The sequence below is a fragment of the Eulemur rufifrons genome, chromosome 16 (genome assembly GCF_041146395.1).
Source record: "Eulemur rufifrons isolate Redbay chromosome 16, OSU_ERuf_1, whole genome shotgun sequence".
In the NCBI taxonomy this organism is placed as follows: domain Eukaryota; kingdom Metazoa; phylum Chordata; class Mammalia; order Primates; family Lemuridae; genus Eulemur; species Eulemur rufifrons.
Genome location: NC_090998.1, coordinates 87,735,053 through 87,748,204, shown reverse-complemented (window position 1 = coordinate 87,748,204; position 13,152 = coordinate 87,735,053).

Sequence of the window (13,152 nt, the reverse complement as noted above, 5' to 3'; positions counted from 1 at the left end):
AAGGGCTCTAGTTTAACAAGGGAAACCTGGTCACAGTCCAGGCTTGGTATCTGCTCACTGTGGGACCTTGGGTAAGTCTCTTCCCTTCTCTGAACTTAGACAGCGACGATTCATTCTTTCTCAGGTCCCTGCGCCGGGGTTGCTCGTCTGATTTGTCCTGGGCTCCCTCCACAGCTAGAATGTCAGCTGGGCTGGACGACCCAGATGGCCACACCCGCACCTTGGCATTGGCCTGGCTGTCTTCTGGGGGCTTTGGTTCCCCTCCAGGGCTCTTACTCCTACAGTAGGCTACGTCCAGTTCCTTCATGGTGACTCATGGCAGCAACCTAAGAGGGCAAAGGTAGAAGCTGCAAGGTGTCCGGAGGCCTGGCCTTGAACTTGTATGGCATCACTTCCACACGTTCTGTTGCCCAGTTCAGGTCATGAGGCCACCCCAGAGTCTAAGAGTGGGAAACGAGACTCCACTCTTGGGAGAATGATGAAGTCACATTGCAAAGGAAATACACCCCAGGAGGGAACCGTGGCCATACTTGGTAACCTATGACAGAGACTCTGAGTTGGAGGGATCCTTCCTGCTCTGACGCTATTCTACATGCCAGTCGTGCCCTCTGCTATCAGGTTGTAAGAGAGCAGACCCTCCCTGGTCCCAGGAATCATCTCTGCACAGGTGCCAGCTGCCTCAATGTACACAGGGAAGCCGCAGGCAAGCTCCGCACTGTGGAGTGTGGCGGGCTGCCTTGTGAATGGCCACATTTCGCCAGCACTGCCAGTTGGGTAAACCACTGCGCATCCCGCGCGCTTTAAGAGTTTAACAAGGGAACCTGAGGCCTCTTTCCTGGAGGAAGAGACTAGGTTGGGAGCCAAGTCCCTCCACAAATAACTCATAATGTCTCTCATTTGCATAATACCTTTCACATCCTTTATATCACTGAACTCTCACCACACTCCTAGACGAAGGCGGGACAAAGCTATGGCCTTTTACTGATGAGGATGTGGAGGCCCAGAGAACTAAGGGGCTGGTTTGAATCCAGGTGAGGGCTGTCAGAGGCTGGGCGGCCTCTCCCTCACTGCCGTCCGCCCCTCCCCTGCCCAGATGACCCAGAGTGCACCTGTGTGACCTGCAGGGGCCTCCAAGAGCCGCGGGGGCCACTCAGCAAGGAAAGAACTCTGCTGCCCGTCTGCCCCTCGTGTCTCACCCGCGACCCCAGTCCCCAGTGCCTCATGACGGAGGCCCCCCACTCTCATCCTCTCCTGCTAGTTCTCGTCCTCGGGACGCCTTAGCACCTGGACCCCGAGCAGTAACTGCAGAGGACTTAGGCTCAGGCGCTCTTGGACTCAGAACCTTCAACCTGGAGCACACCTTAGAGGATGCCCAGCCAGGGCACGGGGTGGGAAGGGGTACACATGGGTCCCCCCAAAAGGGCCCCCATCCAGAGTAACATGGGGCATTTCAGGGTCCCTCTCAAGCATCTTCTTCATCACCAGTTTGCCACTTGTTCAGACACGTGTGCAATTGCTCCTTTAGGAAGGGCCTCCTCTCTGGCCACACACAAGGTGACCTGTGGGGCACAGGAAAGGCACGTTTGACAAGAGCCCAAAGCTAGGACTTTCTGGAGTGCCAAAGGGAGCACCGGCACGGGGGGAGGGGCCGCGGTGCTGAGATCCCAGCGCACAGATGCAAACTCCTGCTCGCTCAGCTCGGGCTGACTCACCTTCCCTCTCCCACCTGTTCCCCTTTCACAGCCCTCCCACCTGCCTCCCTCCTCGTGCAGCTCCTCTGATCTCTCTCCACTCCGGCTCCTGGCGGCTGAAATAGGGGGATCACTGCCTCTGGGGGTGTAAGAATCTCAGATGTCATGGAGCTTGGAATCACGCTGAAGGGGCCTTGGAGGTGCCACCAAGCCATCCTCTCTCCATGCCACCTTCCCTGCAGAGCCAGGAGGGGAGGCCACTCCTACCTGCCCTGCCTTGCCCTCTCCCCACACTTCCGTCACAGCCGGGGCTGGGGGGTGAGGCGGCTGGGGTGGGGGGGGGAGGAAGGAGGGATCGGGAAGAAAGGGGGGAAGAGAGGTGGGGGGAGAGAAGAGAGGTGGGTCTCACGGAAGCTGACAACCTTGCCCTCCTCTGGCCACACCTGCCTGCCCGCCCGGCACCCCCCCGTCCCAGGTCCCAGCGCAGTCGTGTAGACTCAGCACGGCTTCCTTCCCGCCATGAACTCAAATAGCTTACAGAAAAACAGAGAACTTAGGAGGCCCTCGACTCAGCCACTTCACCGCACCGAGTTCTCTCCCCACCTCTGTCGGCCGGCTGTTCCGTCACAGGGCGGGACCAGGGGACCCACTTCCTCTGTTTTTCTCATGGTGGTTTTTTCTAGGTACTGACTTTCCTGCACATGGATGGATTCCACATACTGTCCATTTTTAATGACTGTAGAATGTTCACGAAATCACACAGCTCAGTGGGCCTTTGTGGATCATCAAGGCCACCCTTCACCCACACGTGGGGACACTGAGGCCTGGACCAGGGTAGCCTTGAACCTGGCTCTCCTGGCTCCTGGGTCAGTGCCCGTCCCACTGCTAGACACAGGACCAGCTATACAATTTGGGGCACCCATGGCCAAATACAGGTCCCTTGTTCAAAACTCAGGAAAACAGGGCCATGAAAGGCACTAAAATATAAAACTTGTTCCTTTCTTCTGACTTCCTCCTCTGCTCATGGGCATGTTGCGTCGTCCCATTGAAGTTCACCTACAAGGCATAAGTGCAAAGATAAAATTAAGAATTTTGAGACAGACAGCAGAGCATTAAGCCAAGTTTGGGTCCCTGCCGGAAGCCAGCCCCGCGACCAGCTCCGCTGGCCCACCTCTCCCCCTACTGCGGGACGTCCGGGTGAAGCCCGCCTTTCCTCCGCGACACGCGATGCTGTGATGAACATCTTTGTGCAGTTTTCTTTCTTCTTGTGGCCGTTTGCTTTGGCTAAGCACTAAGTAAAGAAGGCTAACAGGATTCTGGCCTGTGTTTGCCAGACTCTCTAGAAAAGCAGCCTTCAGCATCCAAATCTCTCCACAAGGACAGTGTAGACCTGGGTTCCACGACTGGAGAGGGCAGGAACTTCAAAACCAAGCTCTCCCCATAGCTTCACCAGGGGCTCCCAGCCGAGAGGGTGAGTGCAGATGAGGAAGAAAGGCAGGCAATGGGGCACAGTGACAGGACCAGGGCACGTGGCCAAGACAACTAGCACTTATGTGCCTACTTACAGAGAGCAAAGATCATGGGTGTGAGAGCCAGAGGGTCCTAGGTCTGAATTCTGCCTTTCCCGCTCACTAGCAGTGTGACTTTGGGCAAGTTAATTTATGTCTCTGAGCCTGTTTCCCATCCATATCTATCTCACATGCTTATTGTGCGGATTAAATGGGGTCTCATATGTGACCAGGAGTGGCATGGTGGCGTCAGGTGTGTTATCAGACCGAAATAAATGTGAGTTGCCTTCTGGAAAGGATTTTGATTGGCTTACAACGTAAGATACACGATTTGAAAACGGACCTTTGAGCTTCCTGGCAGCCATGCAAAAAGGGACAGCTGATGGCTTACGGAGTTGTCAGTATACAGGGCTGGGAGACTGGAGAAAGAGCTTGGGTTTTGACTCCCTGTGTATCCTGGTATCTCCTCCCTTTTCTGGGCCTCCTTCCCCCGTCTTCACAGTTAGGAGGTTAGACCTGAGGACCTCCAGGGTCCAGCAATGTCTGAAAACCTGGGATTTTGTTCCTGTGTCCTTCAGAAGCTGTCGGGAGGTCTTGGAAGGGGGAAGGATGGAACGGGCACTTGGCAAAATTGGCCAAGTCTCTCTTTGCCCCTCCACCAGTCATTGGCCACCTCCAGGGACCAGCCCTCACTCCACTTACGGACCACCTCGGATCTGCTGTCACGCTCCTCACATGAGCCCTGACAGGGACCCCAGGCAGAAGCATTTGCTCGGATCCTGGTCTGCAGCTCGCACTCCGGGCCCCACCTGTCACAGATTCTAAAGGGCGTCTCATTCATTCAAGGAGTATTTGTTGAGCACTTACTGTGAGTAGGAAGGCCCTGCCCTAGGGGAGGGGATGCGGCACGGAGCCAGACAAAGATGTGGCTGGGACCTGGGGCCCCCACCCTGCAACCCTGGGCTGTGGCACTGAGCCCTGGCTGGGAGCTGAAGGGCTGCCTCTGGCCTTGGCGCCGCTGCCGACAGCAGGTGGGACCACAGGCAAATCTCTGCCACTACCTGCTCAGGCTTGGGACAATGGCCAGGGCTCCTTGGTGACAGTTGCTGGAGCTGTCCCCTGCAGCTGTAGGCGCTGTGGCAATGGGGCAGGGAGGCCAGAGCCCCTGCTGGGTGGAGGCTGTTGTCGGCTCTCACAGCACCCACAGTGAGAGGCAGGCCAAGAGGGGACCCTGGGTGCCCCCGGTACAGGGGGGTGGCAGGCCCAGGGCAGGGGCTTGCAGATATCGCAGAAAGGGGCGGCTGCAGAGCACCCCCAGAACCACGTTCCTGACCCTCGGCCTGGCACCAGGGTGACTGTCTGGATAGGGCCCCTTGGAATGACAGTCTGGAGGCCAGCACCTGTCGCTCCTGCTCCCTGGGGTCTCCCGGCCAAGCAGAGCAGGGGACCATCTTGCCGTCCTCCCCTTCCCCCCTCCAGGACCTTTCCCAGGGCCTCCCCCCACCTGCCTCTGTCCACACCTGGTCCAGGGGCTGAGGCTGAGTCCACGGAGTGTGGGAGGCCCAGGGAGAGATGACCGGGCTGGATGGGAACATTATACACTGATGTGGGAGCAGGTGACAGAGACAGGCTGCAACAGAGATGGGGAGAGAGGAGAGACATGGGCAGAGAGACAGGCAGTCAGACAGAAAGATGGAGAGAGACAGGGCTGAGAGAGGGAGGCCTGCCGAGGAGAGCCAAGCGCAGGCAGAGGAAACGCACGAGGAGAAGAGCTGCCCAGGGCTCCGAGGGAGACACAGGTTCGTGAGCCAGAGGCGGACAGCGGCAGTGCACTGGGGCTCGGGGTGCGGGTGTGGAGGGGAAATGGTGGCCCCCCACCCAGGGCCTGCCATGTCCTTGGGGAAGCAGCTCCGTGCCCTGGGGGACCCAAATCCAGCCAGGCAGAGGGGAAGGTGGGCATTAGAGGAGGAGCCTGGGGCCGAGTGAGGGCGTCCCCAGGAAAATGTCGGGGTACAGAGCTGCGGTGGGGGCTCCATGGAAAAACCAGAGGGTGCTCAGGAGGCTTCGGGGCGAGGTAGCCTTGTCAATACTGCAGTGGCTGAACCCCCTGCTGCCCAGCTGTGTGTGTGCTGGGGCAGGGGACAGGCCCCTCACCAAATCGGCTCAGCAGCTGTGTGCCCTGAGCCCCCTCTTTCCTTCCCTGTGAGACGGGGATATTGATGTCTGCCCTGCAGGGAGGAGACAGGCGGCAGTGCGGTCTTGGCTGTAAGGTTTCCCTGCGCCCCGACCCCGTCACGCACACCCCACCCCGCCTCCTGTGACAGCTGGAGGGTAACATGCACAGTCCCTATGTGGTAACAGTCACACGAAATGCCTGCGCTTCCCGGGCCACAAGGCCCCTCACCCTTTCATTTCTCATTTGACACGCCCCCGTCTGTGTGAGGGGGATTCCATAATCACCCTCATGTTACAGATGACAAGGCCCCGAGGGGTGACATGTCTTCCCCGAGACCATGCATGAATGGATGCTCCAGCCCAGGCTTTGGGCCCTCAGGCTGTGACTGCTCAGCCCCCTGGGCTGGAGCACTCAGTGAGGCTGGGGAAGGTGCTGGGGTGGGACCAGGTGAGCAGGTGAGGGCAGCAGCCCAAAGATCTGGGGCCTCCCCCTGCCCCAGCCCTCCCAACCCACCTCCTCCCGCTCAGCAGGCAGTGGGGAGCCATGGGCAGTCCGGGAGCAGAGCAGTGAGTGATGGAGGTGGCATTCAGGGCTGCATGTGGCAGCGGAGTGGGCTGGAGTGGGGGGTGGGCAAGGATGGGAAGCTGGCAGCCCTGGGTGGACAGAAATGAGACAGGACCTGGGAGGCTGCCAGAGGAACCTCAGCGGGGGAGTGGGGGGAACAGGACAGAGGAATGACGGGGCAAATGGAGGGGATGGAGTGGCTTCCATTCTGTCGATGCCAGGTGAGAGGAGGGAGGACACAGGCAATTGAGCACGGAGAACGGAACCGTGGAGAGGATGGACGAGGCTATTTATGGCCCAGGCGCTGCAGGAAGCTGTGGGTGAAGGGGGGCCACAAATGGCCTCGCCACCCCTGCAGCCAAGGACCCAGGCTGGGGAATGGGTGGAAGAAAACAGGCCTGCTGGCTTTGTTTCACCAGGAAGGTGGCAGCAGCAGGTGGGGGCTGGTGCCCACAGCCTGGGTGAGGGGCCTGACCGTGCCCCTGCCCCTCAGGGTCGTCCTGGGTCAGTGGCTTCCCTTCTTGGGGCTTCCTCAGTGAAAACAGAATGCTGACAGCGGTCTCTGTTTCACAGGCGTGACAGCATGCGACTAAATGGTATCTGCACGTGGATCTCGCCGCGCGGCGTGAGGCACAGAGTCCGGCTTTGGGAAGCATGCTCCCCTCGTCCCCTGGCCTTAGGTGGGCCCCACTTAAAGGCCTGGAGAATGGGTTTCCTGGGGAAGACAGGTTGGGAGGCTCCCTCTGTCATCCCAGCCACCTGCCCAGCCCCAGCTCTCTGTCAGCTTCCCCAGGAGACACGTCACAGGGCATCAGAGTTTGGACAAGCACTTTGGGACCTGACTCTATCTCCTGGAAGTTCAGATGGGGAGACTGAGGCCCAGGGAGGAAAGGGACTTGCCTGCTGTTGGGCAGTGACCCAGATGCCAGGCTGAGGCCCAATGTCTTGGCCTTTGCCTTGGGCCTCTCTGTGAGATGCAGGTGACAGTGGCCTCCTGCAGGGCCGGAGCTCAGGGGCTCACTGAGCCCGTGTGTGCAGGGTAGGGCACCCACAGGTGCTCAGGAGATGGCTGCTCCTTCTGCCTGTCTCGGTCATGCTCACATCCACCGCTGAGGTTAGGAGCACAGTCTCAGGTGTCATCCAGACCTGGGCTGAATGCTGGCTCTGCCACTTACTGCTGAGTGACCCTGGACGAGCAACGTGGCCTCTCTGAACGCCCTCTGTTCCTCTGTAATAAGGGGAAGCCCCAGCTCTCACCTCCTGAGGCTGTTGTGATGATGGAGGGTGACGATGTCTCAGTGCCAGGCCCCCAGCCCCTGGGCAGCTGCTGTCATCTCCCCCCCGTTGGCCCATCTGGAGCAGCACGATCAGAGCCCACACCTTGCCACTCCCCGTGGGGGAGGGCCTGGCCTTGAAGAGATGGAGGCTACTGCGCACCAGCCAGGAGCCGCACAGGGCACCGCTGCTCCCCCATAAAAGTGGAGCTGAGACCCCTTTCCTAGGGGAGGCAGGGGGTTGGGAGGGGCCCACACCTTGGTGAGTAAGCAGTGGGGAGGGAGTGAAGATGGGGGGAGGGAGAGGCTGACTTCTAGGGCACCGGAGGGGGATCAGGAGAAGGCTGGCGGTGCTTTGGCTGCAGGCCGGCACAGAGCCTGTGGTCAGCAGCTCCTGGGTTAACGGTGAAGCCCCAAGCAAGTCCCTAGAGGCTCCAGGTGCCAGGCTCATGGCCTGTCAGCCTCCAGGCAGGAGAGGGTCAGCCTCCCAACAGTCCAGCCAGAGTCCAGCAACACTGGCCAGGCTTGAGTCGTATGGCTGTCCCTAAAATCATCACTGCGGCCAGGTCTGGTCAGAGGCCTGCACAGAACCCTGGAGCCAGGGGACCCACTCTGCTGGGCTGCATGACCACAGGCAAGCCACACCACATCGCTAAGGCTGGGCTTTCTCATCTGCAAAATGGGACAATAGCACTACCCGGCCCGGCTGCTAGGAGAGCGCCAGCGCTCAGCTCAGCTAAGGGCAGCTGCTGTTTTTAGCCTCATCCTTCAGAAGTTCGACTCTCAGTCCCAGCGCAAGTAGAGACTGGCCGGGCACCGGGTGGTTGGCGAAGCCCCTTTGCCGCCCGCCATCATCTGTAGTGGGAGGTCTTGGTCCCCCTTTTGACAGGCGCGAAAAAAGGCCCAGCAGCGTGAGTGTCCTGCCCGAGGTCCCTCAGCTGGTCAGGGCCGGGATCCTTCCCTGGCAGCACCGTTGGTAGATTGGATAAGGGGGTTGGAGGATGCCGGGGTGCCCTTCTTCCCCTGGTTTTCCCTCCTGTCGCAGGGGGCACCAAAATGATCCCATCCTCCCCTCCAGAGGAAGTGCACCCCAGACCAGTGGGTGCTAATAATTCTCGCCTCCTCTCCGCGGGCCGGTGCCCTCCCCGGGGTCCCCGCGCCGTCCCCGGGTCCCTGCCCCACAGCGCCGTCCCATGGCGGCCTCGGGGGCTGCGGGCTGCTGGAGGCGGGCGGGCGTGGTCCCCGCGAGCCCCGCTTGGCGCTCTCCGCAGGGCACCGTGCCCAGGTCCGTCGCGCCTCCCCGCCGCGAGCACGCGACGCCCCGCACAGCGCGGCACTGTGTCCCGCCGACGCGAGCGGGAAGCCCCGCGCCCGTCCCCCGGGCGGGGAGGTCGAGGCAGCAGGGGTGAAGGGAGTCCCAAGGGCACGCAGCGAGGAGGGCGCGGAAGGGCGTCGGGACAGCCAGCGAGGAGTTGGAGGCAGATTTGAGCCCCGGTGTGGTGCAAATTTTGTGTGGGGCACCGGAGTTGGCGAAGCACGTTTCACAGACCTTATCCCGCCCCGCCTTGCTCCCACTGTGACCCCCGCGCCACCGCAACAGGCACCCCCAACCCGCTGCCCCCGCCGGAGCCACCACCCACGCTGAGCACTTGAAATGCGGCTGGTCCGATGAAGATGGGCTGTGGACGTAAATACACGTCGAATTTCAGACTTAGTGTTTAATAAAGATTGCAAAATGTCTTATTAATAGTTTAAAATTATTGGTGACATTGTTTAAATGAAAAGCTCTCCAATACATTTCGGTTAGGGTTAGGGTCAATCTCACCTGTTTCTTTTTACTTTTTTGTAATTCCTAGAAAATTTCAATTGACAAATGTGGATCATTTTTGCAGCTCCCATATTTCTGTATGACAGTGTTGGCTCACATGGACAAAAGGTTCCCCGTCCTGGGCCCACCTCAGACCCTGACAGCCTGTCTGGGATGGGCCCCAGGACCTGATTTTTTTGTTGTTTGTTTGTTTGGTTGGTTGGTTGTTGGTTTTTGGTTTTGTTTTTTTTTTGTTGTTGTTGTTGTTGTTTTTTGAGACAGCTCTCGCTCTGTTGCGGGGGCTGGCTAGAGTGCAGTGAGGTCATCATAGCTCACTGCAACCTCCAACTTCTGGGCTCTACAGATTTTAACAAGCTCTCTTAAGGGATTCTGCAGACCACCAGTCAGACTTAAGCTCCAGGAACACATCAGGCGTGTTCACCATCATATTTGTTATGATCTGGCATGGGGCCTGGCACGGATCGGGAGCTCCTTAAATATCTGTCAAGTGAATTATCTCATCCAATACTCATAGCAAGTAGGTAGAGGAGATAAGACAGTTTTAATTTTATTTTATTTTATTTATTTATTTTTTTTGTGACAAGGTCTTGCTTTGTTGCCCAGGTTGGAGTGCAGTGGCATCATCATAGCTCACCGTAACCTCCAACTCCTAGGCTAAAGCGATCCTCCTATCTCAGCCTCCTTACTAGCTGGGACTACAGGCACACACCACCATGCCTGGCTCATTTATAAATTTTTTGTAGAGACAAGTTCTCCCTATGTTGCCTAGGCTGGTCTCAAATTCTTGGGCTCAAGCAATCCTCTCCGCTTGGGCTCCCAAAGTGCTGGGACTATAGGCATGAGCCACCATGTCTAGCCAAGACACTTTTAAAAAAGACTGTAGAGTTCTGTGCACCTGCTATAAATCCCAAATTGACCTATAGGTACTGAGAGGAAAGGTGTCATTCATATATATACACATATATATAAAATTTTATTTTTAAAAACATTTTACATTTTTATTTTTAAAAATTGACAAATAAAAATTATATATATAGTTATGTACACATGTTGTTTTGAAATATGTATACATTGTAGAATGGCTAAGTCAAGCTAATTAACATAGTCATTACCTCACATATTTATTTTTTGTGATGTGAACACTTAAAATCTACTCTCTTAGCAATTTTTAGGAACACATTCTTACTGACTATAGTCACCATGCTGTACAATAGATCTCTTGAACTCAGTCCTTCCGTGGAACTGACATTTTGAGTCCTTTGACGAACATCTCCCCAGTCCCCCCTGCCCTCGTCACAGCCCCTGGTAACTACCATTCTTCTCTCTGCTTCTGTGAGTTCAACTGTTTTAGATTCCACATATAAGTTAAGATTGTCATGAGTATTTATTTGTCTTTTTGTACCTGGCTTATTTCACTTAACACAAGTGAAACCTCCAGGTTCATTCATGTTGTCGCAAATCACAGGATTCCTTCTATTTTAAGGATGAAAAATATTCCATTGTGTACATATACCACAGTTCTTTATCCATTCATCCCTTGATGGACATTTAGGTTGTTTCCACATTTGGCTACTGTGACTAATGCTGCAGGGAACACGGGAGCGCAGATATCTCTTCCACAGACTGCTTTCATTTCCTTTGGATAGACACCCAGTAGTGGGATTGCTGGATCAGATGGTAGTTCTATTTTTAATTTTTTTGAGGAACCTCCATACTACTTTCCATAATGGCTGTACTAATTTACATTCCCACCAACATTCCCTGTTCTTCACATCGTCTCCAACACTTACTATGTCCAATATGTATTATATTGCTAAAGATCTTTATATAATCTCATTAAACAAAATATTTTCATATAAAGGATAAGTGACTTGGTTTCTTCAACAAACAAATTGCAAGGAAAATAAAAGAGATAGAGTAGGAACCTACAGATTGAACAAGATGTGAGAGATGCTGGCCAATCTGTGGGCCTGATTTAGATCCCGACTCAAACAAACAAACTAAAAAATGATATTTGATGATATTAGGGAATTACTGTTATAGGATGGGAATGGCATTGGGGGACGTGTTGAGTCCTTTTCGTTTAGAGGTACATACTCAAATATTTAGGGATTAATTTATATGACATATAAGATTTTCTTTGAAATAATATGGGAGGGGAGCTGGCGGGGATAGACGTGTTGGTTTGGCACATGTCTGAGCTGGCTGATGGGTATATGGGGCTCATTTTACACTCTTTTGCACTTTTGTAAATGCTTGAAAGTTTCCATAATAAAAATGTTTTTAAAATAAGGAATCTAGTCACCTCTCACTAAGGCCACCTAATAGTTTGGAAGTGAATTTGACTCAGATAAGAAGAAAGGGAGGCAATGAATTGTCCTTTTTTGCCTGAAAAAAGATAAAAATCAAAAGATTTGTCATTATACTTTATTAATAACAGACAAACTAGGCTTCAAGGCAAAAAGCATTACTAGAAACAAAGAAGGAATAGATAACTTCAGGAAGATACAGTGATTCTAAACTCTTATATACCTGAGAACAGAACCTTAAAATATGTGAGGCAAAACAAGGAGAAATGAACGAATCCATTATCATAATTAGCGACTTTATGACAAACTTTCAGAGACTGACATGCCAAGAAGATGAAAGAATCATTAAGGATATAGAAGATATAAACAGGACGGATACTCAATACCATTACTAATCAGGGAAATGCAAATTAAAACCACAATGAGTTGGAATTCTACTCCCACTAGCTTGGCAGAAATTATGAAATTGAACAGTTCCAGATCTGGCAAGGATATGGATTAGTGGGGACGCAGATCTACTTTGGGTGGGAGTGTAAATTGGTTCAATCTCCCCGGAAAATAGTTTAGCCTTGCCTAATAAAGTTGAACATGTTACACACACAATAATGTAGCGATTCTCATCTTAAATGTACTGTTGAAGGAAACATACATGTGGCCAATCTGTAAGGAAAATCCAAGGCGGAGGGAGGGGCGCAGCTGCAGAGGGGTACGGGGTGTGCTTCTAAGGTGTTGGCAATTTTTATGGGTGGTGAGTATATGAGTGTCTCTATTGTTTTGCTTTAAACTGTACACCTTTTGCATGTATATCTTACAATAAAAATGCTGTCTATATATTTGCATATATCACGTCGGTATGTAAATGCATAAGAAGTCTGGAAGGAGACCCCGGACTGTTCACAGTGGCTCTTCCTAGGGAGTGTTATTGGGGTACAGGGGCAGAAAGGAGGAGATGTATACTTTACTCAAATATTTCTGCATTGTTTGAATGTTTTTACAGTAAGTGTGTATGAATTGGATAATTTTAAAGACCTAATTAAAGCAAGCAAAGCAAAACAAAACCCAAATAATATTAACTTGAGATGAGTGAAAATGCCGCAGGGGCATTTTAGGAGGCAAGTGGGTGGGATGGAAAGAGCTGCCACATTCTAGCAAGTCACACGACCTTCCTGAGGCTCAGTTTCCCCATCCGTAAAACGGGCCGAGTGGGGTCCCGTCTCTCGGGGTCCTGGGAGGACTAGGTGGTTTGAGGTGCTCAGCGGATGCTCAGGACACAGAAACGCTCTTCAGAGAGGGACCAGTGTTTTGGGAGTTCAGAGGAGGGGGCTGGAGAGTGTGGGATTGAGAACAGACTTTTGGCTGGGCGGTGGGGGAGGCGTCTGGAGGAGATGTGTGCGGGCCTTGCGGGGGCTAGGAGAATGTGGAGAGAGGGTAAAAGATGACATGTTTGACTGGGGCAGGAGGCGAGGAGGAAGGTCTGGCCAGGGGGCAGTGCTGGGCATGGGTGTGGAGCAGAGATGCTTTCCCCAGCACCCAGCTGAAGTGAGGCTAACACAGCTAACACTGGCTGCATTTGGAACCAGGGCTGTTATGCAAATACATGCAAAATATCATGCAAATGAGCCTGGCGGCGTGGCCAGTGGGAAGAGGACCCAGCTGGTGATTTTGTTCCTAAAGTGTGGTCCAGGGCCACCTGTGTCAGAATCACCTGGGTGCTCATCCTGGCCCCAGCCCCCCGAGTCATGCTGCCTCTGTTATTTGTGGCTGTGGCCCAGGAGTCCACATGTTTAGGAAGCTTCCCAGGT